Below are 25,560 nucleotides of genomic sequence, written 5' to 3'. Positions count from 1 at the left end.
ACTATGAAGAGGGGGAAATAGGTGAGAGTAGATTATTATTATAATCCTGGTGAGAGAAAGGCACCTGAGTCAAACAATAATGAAAGCATTGGAAAAATGAAAGGTCAAAGATGGATTTAGGGTCAATTAAACTTGATGACTGCCCAGATTTGGGGAGGGGAGGATGAGGGCAATGAAAAGCTCCAGGAAAATTCCAGGTCCTTTTATGCCATCATTTAGATATAGGGAGAGGAACAATTTTTAGAAGAAAAGGCAGTGTTAAAAAATAGAGTTCACATTTTGCTTCTGATTGAATGTGGGGTTAAAAATCTAAAAAAAAACCAAAGATAATGAGTTCAGCTGAAATATGTTAAGTATAAGATGCCTGTGAGACAATCCAGGTAGAAATGCCCAGTAAATAATCAGTTTAAAGCTTAAGAACAACATCTGGGATGGAGACTAGTGTTTAGGAGTCAACAACACTGAGCTGAAATAGCTATTGATGGCAAGGAATGTATGAAATTGCCCAGAGGTTAACATGTAAAGTGGGAAATTAATGCAATTCCAAGGAACAGTAATATTTCAAGGGGCAGGAAGAAGAAGAATCAAACAAGAATGTCATCACAGGAGACAAGAACATTCTAAAAAGGAAATGACCAATAGTATCAAATGCTGTGTGTCAAGTAAGATGAGCTTGAAAAGTGTTCACTGGATTTACAATTAGGAAGCCACTGGCAACCTTGGCAAGAGCAGTTTCAGTTAAGTGGTAAGACAAGAATAAGGCAGAAGTTAACTGAGGAATGAATAGGAGTAAATAGGACTATGGAGAAACTATGCGAAAATATGTTCTTTCAAAAATTTGGCTGTTCTTCATTCTAACATACCCATGAAGGACTGCTTTACTTTTTTTTTTTCTTAAGAGAGAATAAGCATATTAATATAGAGATGAAAATAAAGACAGCAGCTATTTTGTGCCAAACACTATTTTAAGCACTTTTACATATAGTACCTCATTTTATCTGCAAAATAACCCTAAGAGGTACGTATACCATTATGATCGTTTTACATATGAAGAAACTGAGACATTTAGAGGTTAAACAACTTGCTCAAAGTTACCCAATTAGTAAGTCAGGGGCAAAGTTAGGGTTCAAACCCAGGCAGTCTGGCTCCAGAGTCCACACTGTTTAACACCACATTACTTTGGAGAATTAGAAGCCATGGTACCTGAACCAGAGATGAATAAAGGGCTCAAATCTTTTTGCCAAATGGGTTAATGAATTTACTCAAACATGGTGGATTATCTCCCTCTGCCTTCCAAGGGAGAAAATGGGGGCAAATTCCCTTAAGATTAAAATAAGCCCTTATTACTTATTTTTGGGTGATATTGAATTTACAAAGGACCAGGAAACCCAATGGGATCGTAGGCCAAGAGGACTGAATTTTATGAATTCTGTCTCTTAATAGCCATGTAACTTCAGACAAATTAACAACGCTATCCTTCGGTTTTCTCAACAATAAAATAGCTATGATAATCCCTAATTCACCTAACTTGCGAAGTTACTATGAGAATCTAACAAAAAATATATGAAAATACTTAGAAAAAAATTTAAGTGCTATATTTTCTGATGATGTAGTATAAGCACCACAAAGAACCAGTTGGGGGCAGCATCATGTAACACTTCAAGTCCTCGGAGGAGGCAGACGGTTATCATAAGATAGGATGGCTAAAAATGTACCTTCTAACTTCTCAGAAGGGAAACCTGTAGATCTGCTTCATCCCACTTGATAATCCATTGCTGGAAAATCTCAAAATGAGGTAAAATGGCGGCATTCAGAGAACACCTCTTTCTCTAGCCCGGTTAAATCTGCCCAAGGTTCACACTTGATGTGCCCACTTGCTAAAAAGAAACTGAGCTTCTGACTGTCAGCCCACTTGGGAGCAAAGAAGCTGACATCTAAGAGTCAAAGTTCTGAAGAGGAGTGGTTTGTTTGTTTGGCTTGGTGACAGTGTGACTTGGAAAGCCGGTCTTTGGGAGTCACTTAGGTTTTCCGAACGAATGCCAAGCAGAAGAGACTATGTCAAAAAGCTCTCTTTGGGCTAAGCTAGGTCAGGATTCTTGGTTCTGTTCAGAGAAGTAGATGCTTACTCTGTGCAGCAATGTCTCTAAGGCCTGAGAAATCCAAAGACCAAGCCAGAAAGTGGGGAGCAGAGAAAAAGGGTGAGTAAGAGTGAAGAATCACTGGCTGGTAGATTTGGCTTTTCCATGTAACATGGGAAAAGCACAAATGAGAAACCACAGAAGGAAACAAAATGGAGTTTATTTTTATAACCCGTTTCTCTTGCCTGCCTTTGGTGAATACATTGGTAGGGCTGATAAGCCTCTGGGCCTCAGAAACCACAACTTCTCAATGTCTCAAGGCCGCATGTATGGGAAAAGGAAGTTAGAGATCTGCCAAAAAGGAAGACTTCTGAGTTGCTACACACTCTATGTGCCCATTAGTTGGGACGTTCATTTCCCCATAAGCAACTCCTAGTGCAGACTCAGCTGGTGTGCCCTCTGAACAAATCCCTCTGTGGGAAGCAGAGACAAAACAACTGTATTAGCATATTCAGCTTTCCCCATGGGGATAACAGCTGCTTTGCTTTCGTTTTCTTCCAGGTCACTCTCTCCAGGAGCCCTACAAAATAATCTAAGGCATTAACAATACATTTAAATAACCTAGTAGATAAGTTTTAACATTTTAAATTGTTGTTTTAAACTTTCAAGTTCAGAAACTATAATATCAGTCAATTAAATGTGTTGTAGGTACTTCATTATCTCTCAATGACTGTTCCCAACTTCACCTACACCAAAAACTTGCCACTCCTCACAGTCTAACAAAAATAGAATAAAATATTAAGAGAGTTTCTTCCATTTCATTAGTGTTTGATTATTGACTTCACTTAAGATATGAACCCTTTCCCTAGAAGGTACCCAATAAGCAAATGTGAGCTTGTAACTAAACAATATTGTAGAAATAAGTCTTTATTACTAAAATATAAGAAATCATATGCCAACATTCTTTTAAAAAATGGCCAAAGGAACAGATAAATGAACAAAAAATTTCCACTCAGAAATATCAATTCAGAAATATCAAATCAATTATTTCTACAAATGTTTATTGAGTCCCTTAATCCCTTTACTGCCACTACCACATGAGAAGGGACTTGTCCATCTGCCTACACTGTATCCCCCAATGCTAAGAACAATGCCTGGCACATAGTAAACGTGGGTATATAAAAAAGAATAAAACCCAGTTCTTAAAGAAGTCTAGTGAGAGACACATGGGGTAAGTAAATAATAGCAAGTAGAGACCAACTAAGCCTGGGAAGTTTGAAAGGTTTCAAAGAGGAACTAACATCTGAGTTAGTTCCTAAAGGATAGGTGGGAGTTGTCTAGGCTGAAGAATATAGGCCCTTCCCACATAGGTTCCTTAAAAGTTCTGGTGGATGCTTACTTAGGCACAGACACATAAACATGCCCACTCAGGGAATATTCTGGAATAGCACTAGGCAATATTCCCTGAGGCAGTCACTCCCTGAGGTAAAACTCACTATATCCAGGATCTTCCTTGCTCAGTCTAATCCTAACTAGTCAGAAAAATAAGACAAAATGGTAGTTTGTTTGTTTTTTTTTTACTTTGAATTACCAATGTACCAATATCTTCAAGCAAACACACTTCTCTCTGAATAGTGGTTCAAAGGCGTTGAGAGGGGCTCTGGGGAAAATATCAACCATAAGGACCTTTTTTTTTTTTTAAAAAACCAAATGACCTGGAGCTAGGGTATTTACCAAGGTGGATAAATGTGCTGCCATCCAACTAACAGATAGTTTGTTGCCAACTAATTATCAGGATTGAGCTGAGATCCATCTATCCATTCACCCACTCAAGTGCTAAAAATCTTAGATGAACAGATGAACAGAGCCAGTCTTTACCCTTAATTCACAGGTTATTAGGGGAGATGGACATAAAATCAACCAACAATTTTTTTCACGTAGATTAACAGCATAATGAGATAAACAACAAAGAAATATAATTTCAACAATAGTGTAAAAACTGCATGAAAAGGCCAGGAATGGATGTTGGGAGAAAAGACAGAGGGCTTGTGGAATCCTCCAGATGGGAGGTAACAAAGTCCTCAATAAGACAATGTCAGCAAAAAAGTTGAGGAGGAGGGTAATATATGAGATAATTCAAAGGTGGAATCAATAGGATTTGGTGTTTGATCAAAAGTGGAGAGTAATTAAATTTATAAAGTATGTCCAGCACTGTACTTGACTCACAGTATACAACTTATTCTTCCAATTATCACTTTCTTATCATCATCACCCTCTTTCCTGGTTTACTACATTAGCTTTCTAACTTGTCTTCTTGTCCTCTTCTTGCATCTTGAACAGACTTAGCCCTAATTCCAAACATCTTCCATAATGTAGCCAAGGTGGCCCTTCTGAAATGCCAACTTGAAGCCACTTCCCTGCTAAAATTATTAAATGATACTCTATTATACTTGGGATAAAACCCATAATCTTAAGCATGGCATACAAAGCCTTTCACGCCCTTATAAAGGTCTGAATCCCGATCACCTGTACATTTGTATACACTACTAGTTCCCTTTACCTGGAATACACCTTTCCTGATAGGCCTGGCTAATTTTCACTCATTATTGGGGATTTGGTTCCATTTTATAGAAGCCCATAGTCAGGACTGTGGGTAACAAAGATTTTCTATGCAAAACAAACACAGAGATAAGAAAGTGCAAATATCATTAGTTATTCCCTTTTTTTGCTGCATAGGGAATAAGTACAGGAGAAGGGATAAAATTAAAAATTAAGATGGGCAGTAAAGTGTATTGGTAAAGTCCACAGACCCTAGAGGTGGACTGTCTAGGACTGAATCTTAACCCTAGTTTCCTGGTAGTAATATGACCCTGGGTTGATTACTCAATTTCTTTAATTTTTATTTGTGAAATGGGAATAATAATAGCACATCTAACCCATAGAGTTGTTATGAAGATTAAAGGAATTGATATATGTAGAATGCTACAGACTCTTCAATATACCTTAACTAAAAAGATAATATCATTTAATGCGTAAGAATAACCTCCAGGATAGCCTCTCGGCTCTGTTCAAAATCTCTCAGCCATTGACACTTTCTTGTCTCATTTCTCTCTTCTCCCTTTGTATTTACGTTATATTTAAAAATTGAAAAAACAAAGGTCTTGCTTTTTTTTTTTAAAACTGCATTTTAGGAGGAAGAGTCAGTTGCAGACCGTACTGGCTTACAGTCACCCTTCTACCGCTGCCACATCATGCCAACCTGGTCAGGTCTCAACAAGACCAAGCAATGCTACAGAATGGGAGATGAGCAAATTTGGGAGCAGACTGTATCCAGTGTGAAATACACAGCTATTTTCAGAACAACAGAACTAACCAAGTGCATTTACATTAATGTATTATGCATGGGAAGGACAGCAGTTCCAGGGGAAAGGTGTTATTGTGGAGAAGTTGTCTAGCCTTCTACTCCCCAAAACCCAGCACAGTATCATGGTGCAAGACTGTCAGCCCACACCAGATAGCTATTTCATTAGTATGGCTGTCAGCCAGCTCAAGGCCAATAATGACCACAATGGGGGGGGGGGGGAGTCCCGCCAGATGTTCCTGTTAAAGAACAATGATGCTTGGGTTTGTAACAATGACATGTTCAGACATGCCATGTACAATTGCAGCTGATCTCCCGGCAAGGCATTCATGCTGTTTCTTCTTCTCTCCTCTTCCCAACACTCTCCCCAATCCTCCAGATGCTCCAAATATCATACACAAAGAGGATTGCGGAGAGAGTAGGCACAATGTGTTACTGCACTGAGGTGGTACTGTGCAAGTTATCTGGATGCTAAACTAGATGCATATGACAGAAGATTAGTTGTACCAATATAGGCCTTGAAAAGACTTATGCAAAAGGTCGTATTTTTGTTATTTTATTCTACTGAGTTGCTCTAGTAACCCAAAGAAGTAAAAGAGAAAGCAGCTGCCTTACCAACTGAATATTGACTTCTTCAGATATTTCAAGGCCTCGTTCTATAATAAAACCATGGCATTTTTCTTAAAACAAAACAAACCGCATTTTAGTAAGTTCACCCTAGTAGCAGGATAGTGGAAGGCCTGGAAGCAGAAAGACAATCTAGGAGTACTGTAACGGTCTGGATGAAAATCAAACAACACCTGACTAAGTGCTTTTATAGGTGTGGAAAAAAATCAGTGAAAGTCAGAATATGCAGGGGTAATATCAAATGATTTAGCAACTGAATAGTAGATGAGGAGACTGAGGAAAGAGTCAAGAGCAACACAGAGATTCCAAATTGAGGTGTTAAAAGCAGCAAATGGGAAAGATCCTGGAATCTTATATACCCTCATTAACTCAGAAACCAGCAGCAATGCCAAACAGACAAACCAGTGACTTGTCAGATCTCTGTTCCTTGGATGGGCCATCTATAGGGAGGGCCTGGGCCCTGACCTAGTTTTCACTGTACCCCAACAATGCCATTGTGCTGGCCTCTGTATGTTTGTTGCTCTGCTCCACACACAAAGGCTAGCAGACATCTCATCTTGCTGGCTTGGTTTAAGGAAGAAAAGAAAGCTTTGTTACTGCCCTGGGTAATTCCAGGACAGGCATCCCAAGAGGGCCCTGTGGGAGGTTCATGCTTCAAAGAAGCCTCCTGTTCTCAGCTCAGGGATCGACTGCCACTACAAGCGTACATTCGTACATCCATCAAGGCCCAAGTTTGCCACTGTTCAGACTCCACTTCAGGAGATCCACCAGGGCACCCCCAACTGAAACAGTCAGTAGTAATGAACTGACTCAAAGAGAAAGAGAATATTAGTTGGAATTACAAAGTAAAAGGCTTAGAGGAAGAAGGCTTTTCCTCTCATGTCTTTTATCAATCCAAACAATGCTTCAAAATATTTAAATGTTTCACCCTCTTTGACTTTACATATGCTTATCTACTACCCAGAGAGCCCTTCTTTCTCTTTGTAGCTTTGCTAATTCTTATTCATCCTTCCAAACCCTGATCAAGTCCCTTATTCTGGGAAGCATTCCCTGATACTCCATTCTACACCTGAACATATTTGTATTGCTTATCGCATGGCACTATAACCTTGATGGCAGGGACCAGGTCTTCCTCGACTTCCTCGAATCAGTGAAGTGAACAAATTCTTGAATGAACAAATGCATGAAAGAGTGTGTTTAAATAAATAAGCAGTTTCCTCTTTTACTATAGAAGCCCTTTCAATTTAGTCAATTAATATAATTTAAGATAAAAAAGAAAAGTGTGCTTTTTTTTTTTTTTTTTTTATAAACATTGCCTATGTTTTTATTGGCATGCATGTGAGATTTCTGTGTGGGCAAAATTTTGTTGCCCAGCTTTTTTTTTTTTTTTTATTAATTATAAAAAGAATTAACAAAACAATTAGAAATCATTCCAATAAAAGTGTGCTTTTAGAGGAATTTTCTGGTAAGTATCATTCAAAACCAAATATTTAATAAATGTCTACCATTTGGTAGGTACTATGGTAAGCATGATATAAAGAGATATAAAAACAATGTATATGGCCACTCTGTGGTTCAAAATTCTAAGGATGCTGGCCTCAGGATCAGCAGTCTCTTCAAATGGTCAGAATCACATGGACTTAGAAAATATAACTGAGATCTCCTTGTGGAAATTATAGAAGATATTTCTTTTATTAGCAGTTGGCAGCCAAGCAGAAAAAGGCCATGGAGATACCTCCTCCTCCTCTTCTCTCATGATCCCCACAGAAAGACAGCATGAATTTACCTACCACATTTAAGAACTTAAGCTTGTTTAGCATACCTAAAGTACAAGTATGTACTTGTGAACCTCTGTGGAGTTTTTTAATCCTTATGACAGCCCTCTGGAGTATAGGCTTTATTATTGTTATTTTATATAGGATGAAACTGAGACTTACATTAAATAATACCTGAAAGTTTCTTCTTCTACTTCTTGCCTAGCTAACTCCTCAACTTTCAAATCTTTGTTTAACTTTTTACTTCACTGTAGTGGTTTTGCCTTATGACCCCACCCCACCCCAAACCCCCATTTAGATAGTTAGTGCCTCCATTTATTATGCTCGCTGTTAGCACTCTTTCCTTTTTCATTGTGGCATATCTCATAACTTATAGTTTTTCATTCATTTGAATGTTTGTTTTTTGTCTCTGTCTCTCATATCAGTTCGATAAGGGCTGGGGGCATTTTTCTCTCTCTCTCTTTTTAACCACTAACAACATAGGTAGCACGTTAATTGAAGGAGGTAGAAGGTGGGTAGAGAAACTGATCAGACTTCTTCAGGTATTGCCTTTCCAAGAAACTAGGTAAGTTAAGGACCATTTTCTTGGCTATAGGGAGGCTGGAATGTAGACTAGAAAGGCCCACATTTAGGGAGGACAACAGTTGTGTTTAGTGTGGTTCTTACTGTATTTACTAACTTGGGTAGTTTCTCTTGATAAACCAGGATTTATTGGTACCTACTCTGTGCCACGCACTAACTTAGCATGGCATTGAACCTGATCTCCGTAGATCCATGAGGTGAAGTTAATTGTATGTCAGCACCCTCTGAATTTATTTGGGAAGAGTTTCAGAATTCTGTGTTATGGTCATTCCTCACCTCTAGTCATTAAAAAAAAAAAAAGTTACAATTTAGAATCCCAAAAGCCCTTCTGAGTGACATCATGCCCATATCTGCTGTTTTGCTTGGATTGAGAGATGGCCTTAGACCAGCGTTTGCTGCTTTCTAAGGAGACCCAGTGGCTGACAGAGGATATATAAAAAGTAGATATATGTTCAATTTTGAACAGGTTGGTAAAGTAAATCTAGATTTACATAACTCAATTATTAAAATTAAGTTTCTCATTAAAGAGGATACTTGAGATGATCTAAAACCAAGGGGGGAAGAAAGGTTCATCTTTTTTCCTTGCAGATGTAGATGATCCTTCTTGATACCTATGTATGCACCAGACCTCAAATATCATTTTCTCTGCAACTGAATGGGAACTGGATAGGTCCTCTCTTCCCCTGGTTCCTGTTTCTTTGACTAGGTAATTCCAAGTAATCTTTGTGTACCTCTGTGGACTTGAGGATATTTGGTTGCCTACTTGGCCCTTTTACCTTTCAGAGTTTTCTGTCTGCACTTGGAGGGACTGTTGGGCTGGAAAACTGGGCCTTCCACATAGCAAACTGGAAATCTTTTTTCCCTTTCTGACTTCTCTGCCCACCATTTTTCATTAGAATACACTACTCTAGCCTGGAATTTGCCTTCTTTAACTTTTGCTTGACTTTTTCCTTGTCCAGGAACCAAGTACTATGTTAATATAGGCAGAGGAAGTAGAGGAAATATTGGTTAATTTGAGTAGAGAGTCTCCTTTGATATACATCACCTTAATTAGAAACTTAACCTCTTTGGTTTCTGTTTTCATTTTGCCCACTGTCTAGTCCCTACTGCTCAATTCTGGTGGTAAAGCAGGATGTGTTTCTTTACTCTTCCTTAAATGATTGCTTTGTTCAGTCTGAACTGAATTACAGACTAATGTCATAGATTCCTATATCAATTGGAATGAGAGGGGTTGCAGTAGATAAAGGGTGGTAGCAGGCTGGAGGGAGGAATGCCTTTAAATAAGGCACTGATAGCCAACTTTGCTAGTAGAGTTATTACTGATTTTGGGGCAGGAAAGCAGACTAGGTAGAGTGGTCAGAAGACCTGGACTGATCTTAAATCATATATAAGTCTGATGACTGCTTGGTAGAGTTTTGTGGGGTCAAAAGGTACTGTCTTATTATTATCTTAGTTAGTGTTCTACAGATTTGTCCTTTAACATTTACTTTATTTAAACAAACCCATTTTGATTTTAAGATGTTTGATATAAGAGTTAGTAAAAAATCTGTGGGAAAAGCTCAATGATACATATTTTTAAATTTTGTGGGAAAAGTGTCATTTTGATTTTCATAGTAGCATAAACGCATGTATACAAAAAAGCAATAAATTTCAAAGCATAGCACAACAATTAGTTATATAATAGATTTCAGAGTTTGGTATGGGTTACAATTCCACAATTTTAGGTTTTTGTTTCTAGCTTCTCTAAGGTATTGGAGACTAAAAGAAATAGCAATATATTGATTCAGCAGTCATATTCATTTATTAAACCTGACCTTCTCTATATAACTCCACTATCACCTTTGATCTTTCTCTCACTCTTCAAGGGTATTTGGGCTATGGCCATTCTAACTTTTTCCTGTTGGAAGGGGTTGTCGATAATATGGGATCATCAGTCTTAGGGAAGAAAGCTTCACCTTGATGAGACCTGAACTTGGACTTTCTTTTAGCCTAAAATGGACTAATAAATTCCCATTGCACTGCATTTTCTTGAGCAGCCAAGGAATCTAAAACAACTAGCTAATCCAGATAGAAAATTAATTGTTGGGCAACTTAGTTACAGAGCTTAGGGATGACTATGCAAGAGGTATTATAATTAACTATGCAAAAGGACATTTAGAAATTATTCCATTCATGAAGCAAGAGTTCCAGTTACCAATACAGATATCAAAATACATTAGAGAATGTACCTCTACTTCATTTTTTAGACGGTATAAAATGTTTGGCAGTCCTTTTCCCACCTCATTTCTTCAATGATTTAACCAATATATACTGTCTGTATCCCAGGTACTCTAGGACATTAGGAGTATAAAGATGAGTAAAACAATATCTCTGCCCTCACATATTATAACTGTGCTGGTATGAATCTGTTATGTACCCAGAAAAGCCATGTCCTTTTAATCCAATCTTGTGGAGGCAGACCTATTATTGGGTGGGACCTTTTGATTAGGTTGTTTCCATGGAGATGTGACCCCACCCATTCAAGGAGGCTTTTATTTTAATGCAATTTTATTGAGATATATTATATATTCGTATACCATATAATCATCCACGTTGTACAATCAGTGGTTTACAGTATCATCATATACTTGTGCATTTATCAATTTTTGATCATTTTCATTACTCCAAAACAAAAAAATGAATAAAAGTAAAAAAGTATACCTAAAACATCCTATACCCTTTCTCCCCCCTATTATTTATTTATCTGTCTTTTTTCCATCTGTCCATATACTGGATAAAGGGAGCATCAGTCATAAGATTTTCACAGTCATACAATCATACCTTAAAAGCTCTATAGTTATTCAATCATCTTCAAGAATTAAGGATATTGAATTATGGTTCAACAGTTTCAGGTATTTCCCTCTAGCTACTCCAATACCCCCAAAACTGAAAAGGGATATCTGTATAATGCATAAGAATAATCTCCAGAATGACCAGCAACTAACATTGGTAAAGGATGGATTCTTTTTTTTGGTGGTGGGGGGGGTGGTGCATGGTATGGAATGGAAGCCAGGTCTCCTGCATGAAAGGAAAGCATTCTACCACTGAACTACCTGTGTACCCTAGGGTGGATTCACTCTTTACAAAGCATTTTCATAGTTACCTCATTTGAACCTTGCAACATCTTAAAACATTCTTGTATTTTTTTTAAATATAAAAATGAGGAAAATCAAGCCCAAATAATTACAAAGAAAGTTGTCTATGGTTATTCAACTAGTAAATGGTAGTCTGGACTTGCACTCAAAACTTTTGATTCTGAAGACTTGGTTTCTTCTACTCTAGTAGCTTAACACTTGTATGGGGAAGCAAAGTTTAATACATAGTAGAATGTGTAATGAAGGTATGTAATTACTACACAGAAGGAAATCAACGGAGGGAGACATTACAATCAAATAAATGGGGGTGGGGAGGAGAGAAGGTGCAACAGCAGCAAAGGAAGAAAGAATCAGTGAAGGTTTTATGGAGAAAATAAAGTGTTTGAGTGGGTTTTGAAGAGAAGGAAGATTTCTACAGGACAGAGAGAAAGTGTATATGCCAGGCTGAAGAAGCACTATGAATAAAAGGTACAGAGGAAATAATTCTTATTCAATAAACAAGAAATCCAGCTTGCTTGAATTATAAAATACTTGTTCTACAAGAGCAGAACTAGAAGAAAAAAGGCAAAACGATACTATAACATAGAAAATTAGCATACTAGTCTAAGAGTTTATCCTGAATTATGTATTTTTAATACTAAATGGGCATTAAAACAACCTATGGAGCTTTTTCAATTTATTATTTCTTTATTATTATTATCATTATTTTGCATGGGCAGGCACCAGGAATAACAGATATCTGGACCTCACCCAAGACTTTAATTCGATAAGTCTTATGTAAGGTCCTTGCAGCTGTTCTTTTAAAAAAGTTCCTAAGAAGAGAAGAGTAGAGTCCTGCAACCGGAAGGCAGGAGACAGTAATGTTCTAGATTGAGGGCCTCTTTCTGAAGCTGGACCCAAAGAAAATGAAACATTTGCAAAGACCTGCTCTCCTCTATATAGAATTTCCTCATTTACATGGCCCTGCTACTAGTTACTCTTTTTATCTGAAAGAAACTGGACAGCATATGAAGACCTAAAACTTCAATTTGTGTGTGAGACTAAAGGGAGAGATGTTTATTTGGTGCAAAATTTATATTTTGGGTAATGCATTTCCTAATTTAACGTGTATGGTCAGTTTAGTTGAACACCATAAGTACAGGGAATCTTGAATAGGGCATGAGAGTTTGTTGGGTTAGTGGGATGCCCTGATAAATCCCAGAGTGATTTGGACAGTGAATAAAGAAGCATTTTCAGGGTCCCCTTAGGGGAATAGGGAGAAAGGGGGATGTTCTAGTTTGCTAGCTGCCAGAATGCAATATATCCGAAACAGAATGGCTTTTAAAAGGGGGAATTTAATAAGTCACTAGTTTGTAGTTCTAAGGTTGAGAAAATGTCTCAATTAAAACAAGTCTACAGAAATGTCCAATTTAAGGCATCCAGGGAAAGATACCTTGGTTCAAGAAGGCCAATGAAGTTCAATGTTTCTCTCTCAGCTGGAAGGGCATGTGGCAAACATGGCGGCGTCTGCTGGCTTTCTCGTGGCTCTATAAAAGGGACTCTCTCCAAAATGTTTCCTCTTTTAAAGGATTTGTAAGCAACTCCAGCTTCAATGGGTGGAGACATACCTCCATGGAAATATACTAATCAGAAGTTACCCCCCACGTTGAATTCTTGATATTCTCATAAGCAGTGTGGACAACCAAAGCTATAGGCTGAGCCCCCAGGCTTGGGGTTTGTTCACATGAAACTTAACCCCACAAAGGATAGGTCAAGTCTACTTAAAATTTAGGTCTAAGAGTCACCCCCAAGAGAGCCTCTTTTGTGCTCAGATGTGGCCTCTCTCTCCAGCCAACATGACAAGCAGTCTCACCACCCTCCCCCTCTCTGCGTGGGACATAACTCCCAGGGGTGTGGACCTTCCTGGCAACGTGGGACAGAGATCCTGGAATGAGCTGAGACTCAGCATCAAGGGACTGAGAAAAACCCTAGAATGAGCTGAGAATTAACATCAAGGGATTGAGAGAAACTTCTCGACCAAAAGGGGGAAGAGTAAAATGAGACAAAGTGTCAAGGGCTGAGAGATTCCAAACAGAGTCGAGAGGTTATCCTGGAGGTTATTCTTACGCATTAAGTAGATATCACCTTGTTGTTCAAGATGTAGTGGAGAGGCTGGAGGGAACTGCCTGAAAATGTAGTGTTGTGTTCCAGTAGCCATGTTTCTTGACGATGATTGAACAATGATGGAGCTTTCACAATGAGACTCTGTGAATGTGAAAACCTTATGTCTGATGCTCCTTTTAGCTACTATATCAACAGAAGAGTAGAACATATGGAATAAAAATAAATAATAGGGGGAACAAATGTTAAAATAAATTCAGTTTGAAATGCTAGTGGTAAATGAAAGCGAGGGGTAAGGGGTATAGTATGTATAGTCTTTTTTTTCTCCATTATCATTTTATTTCTTTTTCTGTTGTCTTTTTTATTTCTTTTTCTAAATCAATGCAAATGTACTAAGAAATGATGAATACGCAACTATGTGATGATATTAAGAATTACTGATTGTATATGTAGAATGGAATGATATCTAAATGTTTTGTTTGTTAATTTTTTTTAATTAATAAAAAAAGTTACCCCCCACAACTGGGTGGGTCACATCTCCATGGGAACAATCAAAATGCTCCCGCCCAGCAATACTGAATGAAGATTAAAGGACATGGCTTTTCTGGGGTTCACCACAGATTCAAACCAGTACAGGGGAAATATTCAACTTTCCCATTTGGAGAATTTCTGATACTCTCACAAGCAGTGGGGACAACCAAATCAATAGGTCAAGCCCCCAAATCTTGGGATTTGCCCCTATAAACATATTCTTGCAAAGGAGAAGATAAGCCTACTGAAAATTAGGCTTAAGAGTCACTCCCAGAGAACCTCTATTGTTGCTCAGATGTGGCCTCTCTAAGCTGACATGGTAAGGGAACCCATTGTCCTCCCCTCTTACGTGGAACATGACTCCCAGGGGTGTGAATCTCCCTGGTGACTAGGGACAGAAATCCCAGGACAAGTTGTGACCTAGCATCAAGGGATTGAGAAAACCTTCTGGACCAAAAGGGGGAAGAGAGAAATGAGAAAAAATAAGTGTTAGTGGCTGAGAGATTTCAAAAAGAGTTGAGAGGTTATCCTGGAGTTTATTCTTATGCATTATATAGATATCCCTTTTCAGTCTATGGTGTATTTGAGTGGCTAAAGGGAAGTACTTGAAACTGTAGAGCTGTGCCAATAGCCTTGCTTCTTGAAGATGATTGTTAATGATGATTGTATGAAGATAAAATGTTAACAATGTGACTGTGTGATTGTGAAAACCTTGTGTCTGATGTATCCTTTATCTAGGGTGTGGACAGATGAGTGAAAAATACGGATAAAAAATAAATAATAGGGAAACAAAGGTTAAAATATATTGGGTAAATGGAAATACTAGTGGTCAATGAGAGGAAGGGTTAAGGGGTATGGTATGTATGAGTTTTTTCTTTCTTTTTCTGGAGTGATGTAATGTTCTAAGAAATGATCATGGTGATGAATATACAACTATGTGATGTTATTGTGCGCCATTGATTGCACACTATGTATGGAATGTCTGTACGTTAAGAATGTTTGTGTTTTTTTTTTTTCTTTGTTGTATGCTGTATGGTAGGGGTCACATTCGTTCTTTTTCCATGTGAGTATCCTCTTACTGCAGCACCATTTATTGAATTTTTTGTTTGGTTGGTTGGTTTTTTGTTTGTTTTACTTGTTTGGCTGTTTGGAAAGTGCATGGGCCAGGAATCGAACCGGGGTCTCCCATATGGCAGGTGAGAATTCTACTGCTGAATTACCCTTGTACCCCATGTATGTTGTTGTGGCAATAAAAATATTTAAAAAAAAAAAAAAAAAAAGGAACAAATTTGGCTCTCATGACTGATCTTTCTAGCTTAATATAAAACAATTTGGGAAGTATGAAAAGATTTCTCATGGTCATAGTGCACCCTTATGCTGGGAATATTCAGCCTCCATGAATGTTTGCATAATTGTAAATAATGTTAAACTCCCCCCCCCTTTTATTTAGCAAGTATTAGAGGGGATTTATGTCCAAACTGGGGGTAAAAAGTTCTTAAGAAATTCTGGTAAGCAGCTAAGGTTAAGAACTACATTATAAATCAATGAGAAAATCACTGAAGGTTTTTTTTTTTTTTTTGTATGCTGTATGGTGGGGTCACATTTCATTCTTTTTCAATGTGAGTATCCATTATTGCAGCATCATTTGTTGAATTTTTGTTTGTCTTTGCTGGTTTCTTTTGTTTCTTTGTTTTGGTAAGTACATGGGCTGGGAATTGAATCTGGGTCTCCTGAATGGCAGGCAAGAATTCTACCAGTGAACTATCCTCGCATCCTCATCACAGAAGGTTTTTGACCCAGAGAATGCCACATTCCTTTACTCATTCAATTAATAAACACTATATTAAGCAGCTATCACGTGTGAGGCATTCTATTAGGAATCAATGGTATCAAGTAAACAAAACAGTCCTTGCCCTCAAGGAACATATAATCTACATATAGAAGCAAACGGTCTATTAAAATCAGTGATAAATACTTTTGTGTTATGGAGGCATATAACAGGGGTATCTAACTAATTTGGGAGATCAGAAAAGGCTTCCAGAGAAAGTAATACCTATCCTGGGTCCTGAAGGTTAAATAGGAGTTGGCCTGGTCAAACGGAGATGGATATGTAGTCCAGACAAAAAGAGAGTCTGGTAAAAAGGCCCCAGAGATAGAAATGGTCATTTTCCATTTGTAGAACTGAAACAGGTTCAGTATAGCTGGACTACACAGATGAGACAGGAACAAAAAAGCCAGAGAAATGAGCAATAAGGTTACAGAAATTAGCAGGAGCAGATGTTTGAACTTTACCCTGAGGGCAATGAGGAGCCACAGAAGTGTTTATGCAGAGAGGAACAAAATTAGGTTTGCTTTTTAGAAGAACCAGTCTGGCTGGCAATATGAATTATAGATTTAAGGTGGGATCCGGACCAACAAAGAGAATAGTCAGAAGGTTGCAGCAAGAGATAACAATGTCTCTTCAAAAAATGTTGCAGAGAAAACTGAATTTCCAAATGCAAAAGAATGAAACTGTATCTCTACTGTGGGGTTTTGAAGCTGTATGTACCTTAGAAACACATGTTCTTAAATTCAATCCATTTCTATGGGTGTGAACCTATTGTAAGTTGGATCTTTTAATAATGAGGATGGGTCTTAATCCTACTACTGGAGTCCTTCATAAGAGAATGAAATTCAGAGAGAGAGAGAGAAAGTATAGGATGCAAGAAGCTGAACCCAGAAGAGAAGGGAGAGACCAGAGGACACTGCCATGTGACAGAGGAGTTTAGGATTACTGGCAGTCAGTCTTAAGGAAGAAAGCATCTCCTTGATGCTTTGATTAGGACATTTTTCCCAGCCTCAAAAGTAAATAAAGTTTATCTCTGGATTTCGAGAGGCTGATATATAAATATATATATAACCTGATATTTAGAGATAAGAATGAAGCCGATCAGGTTGGGGTTAAAGTAATTCAGAACTCAGGAGTAAAGAAGACAGTGTCTATATTTTAGAACCATACATACTCTTTGAGACCAAAGGAAGAACCACTCATTTGGTCTGGAACTGAAATTTTCTCCAGTGTATAATCTAACTCAACCTATCATTTGAACAATTGGAATACAGGGAGCACAGAATAAAAAAGAGGTCTTTTAATCCTGTATAGATTATTGTAATGCCTGAATACATCCTAGAGTATATTAAGCAGATAATCAAAAAGTCTTGGCAAAGTCCTTTGAGGGATGGGAGAAAGAATATGGAACTATTAAACCTTACCATCAGGGAATCCCCTGATACTGTGTCAAACTTTAGACCATGCCCTTGATCCTGAGGCATACTCTTGTGAAGCTTATGTAGGTAGCAGAGAAGCTAGATTACCTTTAGGTATGCCTCAGAGTTACTTCTGGAGGACCTCTTTTGTTGCTCAGATATAGCCTTACTCTCTTTAAGCCCAACTCTGCAAGTGAAATCACTGCCCTCCCTGCTACCTAGGACATGACATCCAGGGGTGAATGTCTCCCTGGCAACATGGGAGATGACTCCAGGGATGAACCCAGCCCTGGCACTGTGGGATCACAGAATCAGTATCAGTGGCAGAGAAAGTTCAAATAGAGTCGAGAGCCTACTCTAGAGGTTGCTCTTATGCAAGCTTCAGATAGACCTTGCTGGGGAAAAAAAAAAAAAGCAAATGAATTCCCATTGTTTAACCCAACCTAGTTCATGGTATTTGCTGTGGGTAACCTGGGAAACTAAAACATTTAACTCATATCTTATTCAAAAATTAACTCCAAATGGATCAAGAACCTAAAATAAATATGAGAACTAATACCATAAAACTCTTAGAAGAAAACATAAGGGAAAATCTTTACGACCCTTTGGCAATGGATTCTTAAGATATGGCACCAAAAAAACGCAGGAAACAAAAGGAAAAAAGATAGATAAACTGATCTTCATCAAACTTAAAAATCTTTGTGCACCAAAAGACATTATAAAGAAAGTGAAAAGACAACTTACAAAATGGGAGAAAACATTTGGAAATCATACATCTGGAATTAATATCCAGAATATACAAAGAACTCCAACAACTCTACAACAAAAAGATAAACAATTTAAAAATGGGCAAAGGACTTTTCTCCAAAGATAAATGAATAGTCAGTAAGCACATAAAAAAATTAATACCATTAAGGAAGTGCATATTAAAATCACAATGAGATAGCAATTCACACCCACTAGGATGGCTTTTATCAAAAAAAAAAGAAAATAACAAGTGTTGATGAGGATGCAGAGAAATGGGAACCAATTTACATTGTTGGTAAGAATGTAAAATGCTATAACCACTCAGGAAAACAGTTTGGCAGTTCCTCAGAAAGTTAAACACATACTTATCGTATGGCCTGACAACTCCACTTCTAGGTATAGACTTAAAAGAATGGAAAGCAGGCACTAGAACAGCATTTGTACACCAGTGCTCAGAGCAACATTATCCATAATAGCCAAGAGGTGGAAACAACCCAGTGTGCATGAACAGAAAAATGGATAAACAAAATATACATACAATGGTATATTATTTAGCCATAAAAAAGAATGAAATTCTCGCACATGCTACAATGTGGATGAACCCTGAAGATACCATGTGTGCTAGTTTGCTAGCTGGCAGGATGTAACACACTAGAGATGGATTGGCTTTCGATAAAAGGGGATTTATTTAGTTAATGTATAGTTCTTCAGAGGAAAGGCAGCTAACTTTCAACTGAGGTTCTTTCTTACGTGGGAAGACACAAGGCAATCTCTACTGGCCTTCTCTCCAGACCTCTGGGTTCCAACAACTTTCCCCGGGGTGATTCCTTTCTGCATCTCCAAAGGCCTGGGCTGAGCTGTAGTGCCGAGATGAGGTATGCTGAGCTGCTTGGGCTGTGCTACGTTGAGTCTCTCATTTAAGCACCAGCCAATTAAATCAAACATCATTCACTGCAGCAGGCACACCTCCTAGCCGACTGCAGATGTAATCAGCAACAGATGAGGTTCACATGCCACTGGCTAATGTCCACGGCAATAGAACTAGGCACCTTCACCTAGCCAACTTGACACGTGAATCTAACTACCACACCATGATAAGTCAGACACAAAAGGACAAATATGTAGGATTTCACTTATATGAAATACTTAGAATAAGCAAATACACGGAAGATTAGAGTGGAGTACAGGTTACCAGAGGCTGAGGGTAGGAGCATGGGGAGGAATGGGAAGTTATTGCTCAATTGATACAGTTTCTGTTTGGGGTGATGAAAAGGTTTTAGTAATAGATTGTGGTGGTGGTAGCACAATATTTTGAATGTAATTAATGTCACTGAATTATACACATAAAAGCAGTTAAATGGAAAATTTTAACTGTATAACTGTATACAATTTTAATTGTATATTGCTACCAGAATAAAAAATTTCAATTAAAAAAATGAGGGGGCGGGCCGCGGTGGCTCAGCGGGCAAGAGTGCTTGCCTGCCATGCCGGAGGACCCCGGTTCGATTCCCGGCCCCAGCCCATGTAAAAAAAAAACAAACAAACAAACAAAATATAATAAAACAAGAAAATGTTTAAAGATGTTTCCCTTTCTTCCTCCCTTCCTTCCTTCCATCCTTCCTTCCTTCTCTCTGTCTTTCCTTCCCTTCCTCCCTCTCTCTTTAAAAAAGAAAAAAAAAAAAAAAAAAATGAGGATGGCAGAAGGAATTGGCATAAGATAGATTCAAGCTAGTAAGGAGGATTTAAAATGGATAGGACCTGGTGATTGACAGAATGTAGAAAATGGCAGAAGTCAAGGATGAAAAGAAAGAGAAGCAGCATTTGTAGAACAGCTAAGCATTATACTAACATTTTATAAGTCATTACTTCATTAAGCATGTATTGAGCAGCTACTTGTGCCTAGTACTATGGAAGGCTTTAGACAATTATTCTGCCACCTTCACAGAAAAACTTTTCCTTTTCTGAAGTTCACCTTCAGGAAACAAAGTACCTTTTTAATAATTATTAAGTAATAATAAGTGTTGAGTAGGAAACAAATCCAAACACCTGCTATGGGAGGGTGAAATGTACTAAAGTGAGCAGGTAAGGGAAGAAATGCTTGTGATCTACTTTAGAAACCATTACTATAAGAATTTATAATCTAAGTAAACAATGATGACCATACTAAGACAAGTCAACAAAAAGAGAAAGCAAATACAGCACATGAGATAGTGATTATGTATCAGGCATAAGAAAGCAAAAATGCCATTAAGCAGTAGGTGCAAGAGGTATATGGGGAGACCATCCTCTTTCCCTAAGTCCCATTTGCTACAGAATCCAAAAAACAGTTCTCAAAAGCCAACTCCTGTGAATGATACAAGCTATCAAATTAAGAAAATCCCACCTAGCAAATCTTCTATTAGAAACACATTTAAAATCAAAAGGAGCTCTGTGAGTTCAACTGCCACAATAGTTTCACATTCATGAAAGGATTCTAGGAGAAAGATTAGATAGAAATCCCCTGAAAAACTTTCTAAATTCTTCAGATGTCCTACTGTTACCAACACCATGAAATGGATGGTCAAAATGGCTTTGAAAGGGGGAGATGCCTTTTCTTTCTTTAAAGACAAGTAACAGGTTTTCCCAAATGGCTAACAGTTTGATGGTTAGAAGCTCAAGTGTTAAGAAGCATTCATCCTAATGATACAGCTGTAACAATGTGACTGTGTGATTGTGAAAACCTTGTGTCTGATGCTCCTTTTATCTACCTTGTCAACAGACAAGTAGAACATATGGAATAAAAATAAATAATAGGGGGAACAAATGTTAAAATAAATTTAGTTTGAAATGCTAGTGATCAATGAAAGCAAGGGGTAAGGGGTATGATAGGTACAATCTTTTTTTCTTTCCTGTGTTCGTTTTCTTTTTCTATTGTCTTTTTGTTTCTTTTTCTGAATTAATGCAAATATTCTAAGAAATGATGAATATGCAACTAGGTGATGATATTGTGAATTACTGATTATGTATGTTGTTTTATTTTGTTCCTTATTTTTTTAAGTAATAACTAAATTAAAAAAAAAAAGAAAGTGGCCGCGAAAAATCACACACAAAAAAAGAAGCATTCATCCATTTATCCATTCATTCAACAAATATTTCTTGCATACCCATTAAATGCCAGTTATTGAAGATATAGCAGTGAGCAAAACTGCCAAGCCAAAGGAGCGTACAGTCTGGCAAACACAGAATTAGTTAGCCAGAAGTTGGTTCAAATCCTAACTCTACTACTTAGGCTAAGAAACTTTAGATAAATTCATGTCTTTCTGAGCCTCAGATTTCTCATCTGTAAAATGGGAAAAATACTACTTATTTCATGGCACTCTGTGATCAATAACATATTGAAGGTAGGGAGAAGCTTAGCAGACCCTGACATATACAGAACATTTAGTAAGAAAAAACAATTAATGACTTTTCATTATTATTACTCAGGAGTTAATGCACAATCTGAAAAGGCTAGTGAAAAGGCTAATAAACAGGATCTGAATAAGGAAGGTATACTCACAGTACTACTTGGTACCCATATGCTCTATGAACGACAGCACCCCTTGGTTGTTCAATAAATATCTCAAACTCAACTTTTTCAAAACGACCTCTTGACCATCCCCAACCTGTACCTCTTATAGTCTTCCCCAACTCTATTAACAGCAACTCTACCCTTCAGGTGTTGAGGATAATCACCTCAGTTAACCTCGACTTCTCTTTCCTCACATCCCACACATAGAATGCGTCAGGAAACCCCATTTTCTCTCCTTTCAAAACAGACAGAGAACCAACAGCCCCACTGCTACCACTTTGGTTCAAATTACCATAGTCTCCCACATGGCTTAATTCCAACAGTCTCTTAACAGGTCTTCCTGCTTTCATCCTTTTCTCTCTTTTCAATCTATTTACCAAGGAATAGCCAGGGTATCCTGTTAAAATGTCACATCATGTCATACCTCCACTCAAAAACCCTCCAAAAACCTCCCTATTCTACCTGAGTAAAAATTGAAGTCCTTACAATGGTCTACAAGACTCTATGTGATCTCTCCTGTGTTTCCTCTCTGACCCTCATCTACATCTACTCTCTGCTTTCTCTCTGCTGCAGCCCCACCACCCTCCTTGAAGTTCTTCAACCACAACAGGCACACTTCTGCTCCCATGTGTCTGCCCCTGCTGTTCCCTAGAACACCCTTCCCCCAGATATACACGTACCTAGTTCTCTTACCTCCTTAAGCTTTCATTTCTTCTCTGAGACTTTTCCTGTCCCAAATACTTAAAATTGCAAGCCCCTTCAGCACTAAAACCATTTATATTACAATTTGTTTTCTTGTTTAATCTAATTCCTCTGCCCAACCTCTACAGATTAAGATGTAAATTCCACTAGGGTAGAGATTTTTATTTGTTCATTATAGTGTATTTCCAGTACCTGGAATAATGCCTAACACATAGTAAGAGCTCAGTAAATATTTTTAAATGAATAAACTAGAAGCCAGCAAGTAAGTCAGGAAAACACTGCCTTAAGGATAAAGTAAATAAATGAGCAATTCCATTATTTGTAAATTAAACTGCCAACCTCAGAATCCTATTTCTCAAATGTCATGGTGAGTTACTAAAAATAAGAGCAGAAAACATGTACCACAATTTATTTAGAGATTCTTTAATTACTAGATGACCAAACCCCCCCCAAAATTTTTATTACCTATTTCAAAAGTAAAGTAGAAGGACAAAGAGGTGAAAAACCAGGAAAGTATGGGAGTAATGGAAGGCTGAAGAAAATTTCCAGGAGGGAATGGTCTGAGTTAGTACCAGGAGCATAAACTGAAAGTCACAGACTTTTGAGCTGGAAGGGACCCAAGAGATCTTTTAATATGACCTCCTAGCTATCCGGATGAAGAAACTGAGATTCAAAGAGGTAATATGAGCCACATGGTGTCACATTGTGATTTCACAGCAGAGTCCCCTAAATCCTAAAGGGTAATAATATTACATTTGTTTACCAAATATCCTCAAATTCAAAATTGTTCCCATTTAATCACAATTTGACTAAATTAGTGAGATTTTACTGATGTATATGAACAACTGTTACTCTTTCCATGTATGGCAATGCTGCAGTGCCTCTCAAATTTATTTTTATCACATATTTAACAAATTTTGCTATGCAAATAAGTCTAAAAACAAGTCATAACTCATCAAACTTCAAATTTAAGATCTATTAATTTTAATATATGTAAATTACTTCAATAAACTGAGCTTTAAAAAATAGAAGAAAAAAAAAAAGCAAAGCAGATGCCAAATGTATTTATAGGAAGTTTAAGCTATTTTTTTCCAAATAGAAATTTAAGTAAAATACAACAAACTTCAAATTGTTAATGGACTTGAGATAGGACATTTCATATACTTTTGATTTCTGTTTTTTCCACTGGGGCTAATTCAGCTTTCCCATAGCTGGGTCTATACCAGACAATCAACTATAAACACATCCTGCACAGGGGATTATTATAGGCCCTATTCGGAAGACTGAGCATCATTAGAGGATCTGGGATTTGACAGAGAGATAGGACATTTCAGGTCCTAGAAGCACATCTAAACCCAGCAAGTGTAGAAGAAAGCAAAAAGGCCAACCTAATTAAAGAGAGGGATTCGTATTCTGAAAGCAGATTAGAGAGGGGCTAAAAGCTAAATGCTTTTAAACAGAAGAAGTACATGACATTATGAAAGTATACCTAATGAAGCTTATTCAGGTAGTGGTATAAGAAAGTATACCTAATGAAGCTTATTCAGGTAGTGTATATCAAACTGAAGCAAAGACCAGGGACAGGAAAATCAGCTACAAAGCACTTTTAAGAATACAGGCATGGAAGAAGATATGGCAGTTGGAATGGCCAGGAAAAAAGAATAAGAAAAACATCACAAAGAATAAAATAATAGGATTGGATCAGGACTGATTAAACTCAAGAAATGTGGAGAAAAAGTCATTTTTTATGTGGAAGAAATAGGTTCTAATAAGAGAAATAAGGATAGAAAAGACGACCAGCTTTAGGTGTAAGAGAGTTAGATTGTGTTTGAAATACAAGAAAAATAATTTAATGGAAAATGGGAAGTAATAGAGAAAACAAACAAGAGCCAGAATGAATGACAATTATTAAGACAGAGAGGGACCTGAGAGTTAACAGCATGGGCTAGCAGGTGGATATTTAAAAACAACAATTTGTAAGGAAGGACACAGTAAGAAATTTCTCACCACTCCAGCCACTAAACACTGAATTTATTAAAGGCACTTCAGTGGATTAAAGATGGTCATTGAGAGGTAGAGATTAGAGTTTAATCCCCTACCCTGCTCTGAATCAGAGTTGGCTGTAGTAACTTGCTTCACCAATAAAATGCAGTTTAAGTAACTTCTGAGGCTGGGTCAGAAGAAGCCTTGTGCTTTCACTTGTAAAACTTGCTGGTTGCAACAAAAAACTATAACCATCTTAAGATCTCCATGCTATGAAAAGCCTAAGCCACAGAGAATACAGAGAATGAGATGTCATGTGAAAAAGGGCCAAAGAGCACCAACGCACCAGATACTGAATGAAGAAGCCACCTTGGAAGTATATCCAAAGACCTTCCTGAATTCCTGACCCACAAAATCAAGAGCAGAATAAAATGGTTGTTTTAAGCCATTAAGATTTGGGGGTGGCTTGTTATGCAGCAACAGATAATAGGAACCAGTTTCTTTCATCCTGAGAAGCCCAGGGCCTAGCAGAGAACACAGGAGTTTCATTCAAAGTGGTATGTGTGAAATGAACTTCTCTTCTCTTGTAGTATCTAATTCAAATCTCTGCCATTTCCCCTACCACCACCAGTCTTCAGGAAGTCCTGAATCATAAAGGTAATCAGTGTTTGTACTTCTGGTATAGCCTCTTAACTACTACATGTTAGTATTAGCGGCCCCAAAGCCAACCCAGGCAACTTCCCATTTGGTACAAGGTAAATAAGGCCAGGAAGGTACTCCACACTAGGTCTCACTCACACACACATGCACACGCACACACACCAAAACAAGAAAAGAAGCAGGTATAACTAATAGCAATATCACAGCACACTCAAGAAACTGGGATCAGGGTCTGGCTGCTCATTTTTACAAATAATGCAAGAGTTTGGTCACTGAATCCACAGAGTTTCCTTTCATTATAAGCTCTCTGATTATGAGGCTTCTTATAAGTCTGACAATATCACCTCAGAAGCAACACATTTCACCAACCAATATAAACAATAAATATTCAAAATAACTATTCTTTAATAAAGGAAAAGGTATAAGGTTGCAGTAGGAATAGGAAGTGAAAAGAGGACAATGTTACATGACTGAAAAAAAGCCC

At 37.7% G+C, this 25,560-nt stretch overlaps 1 protein-coding gene and 1 pseudogene across 6 annotated transcripts in view; one reads left to right on the top strand and one right to left on the bottom strand.

Annotated features, from left to right (window-relative positions):
* TESK2 (testis associated actin remodelling kinase 2) overlaps nt 1–25,560 on the bottom strand; it is a 152,978-nt gene that overhangs the window by 16,601 nt on the left and 110,817 nt on the right. The gene's annotated exons all lie outside the window — the stretch shown is intronic.
* LOC143674319 (mitochondrial import receptor subunit TOM5 homolog pseudogene) lies at nt 12,418–12,692 on the top strand (annotated as a pseudogene).

The sequence above is a fragment of the Tamandua tetradactyla genome, chromosome 2 (genome assembly GCF_023851605.1).
Source record: "Tamandua tetradactyla isolate mTamTet1 chromosome 2, mTamTet1.pri, whole genome shotgun sequence".
Lineage (NCBI taxonomy): Eukaryota > Metazoa > Chordata > Mammalia > Pilosa > Myrmecophagidae > Tamandua > Tamandua tetradactyla.
This window is presented reverse-complemented; position numbering and strand designations above follow the sequence as displayed.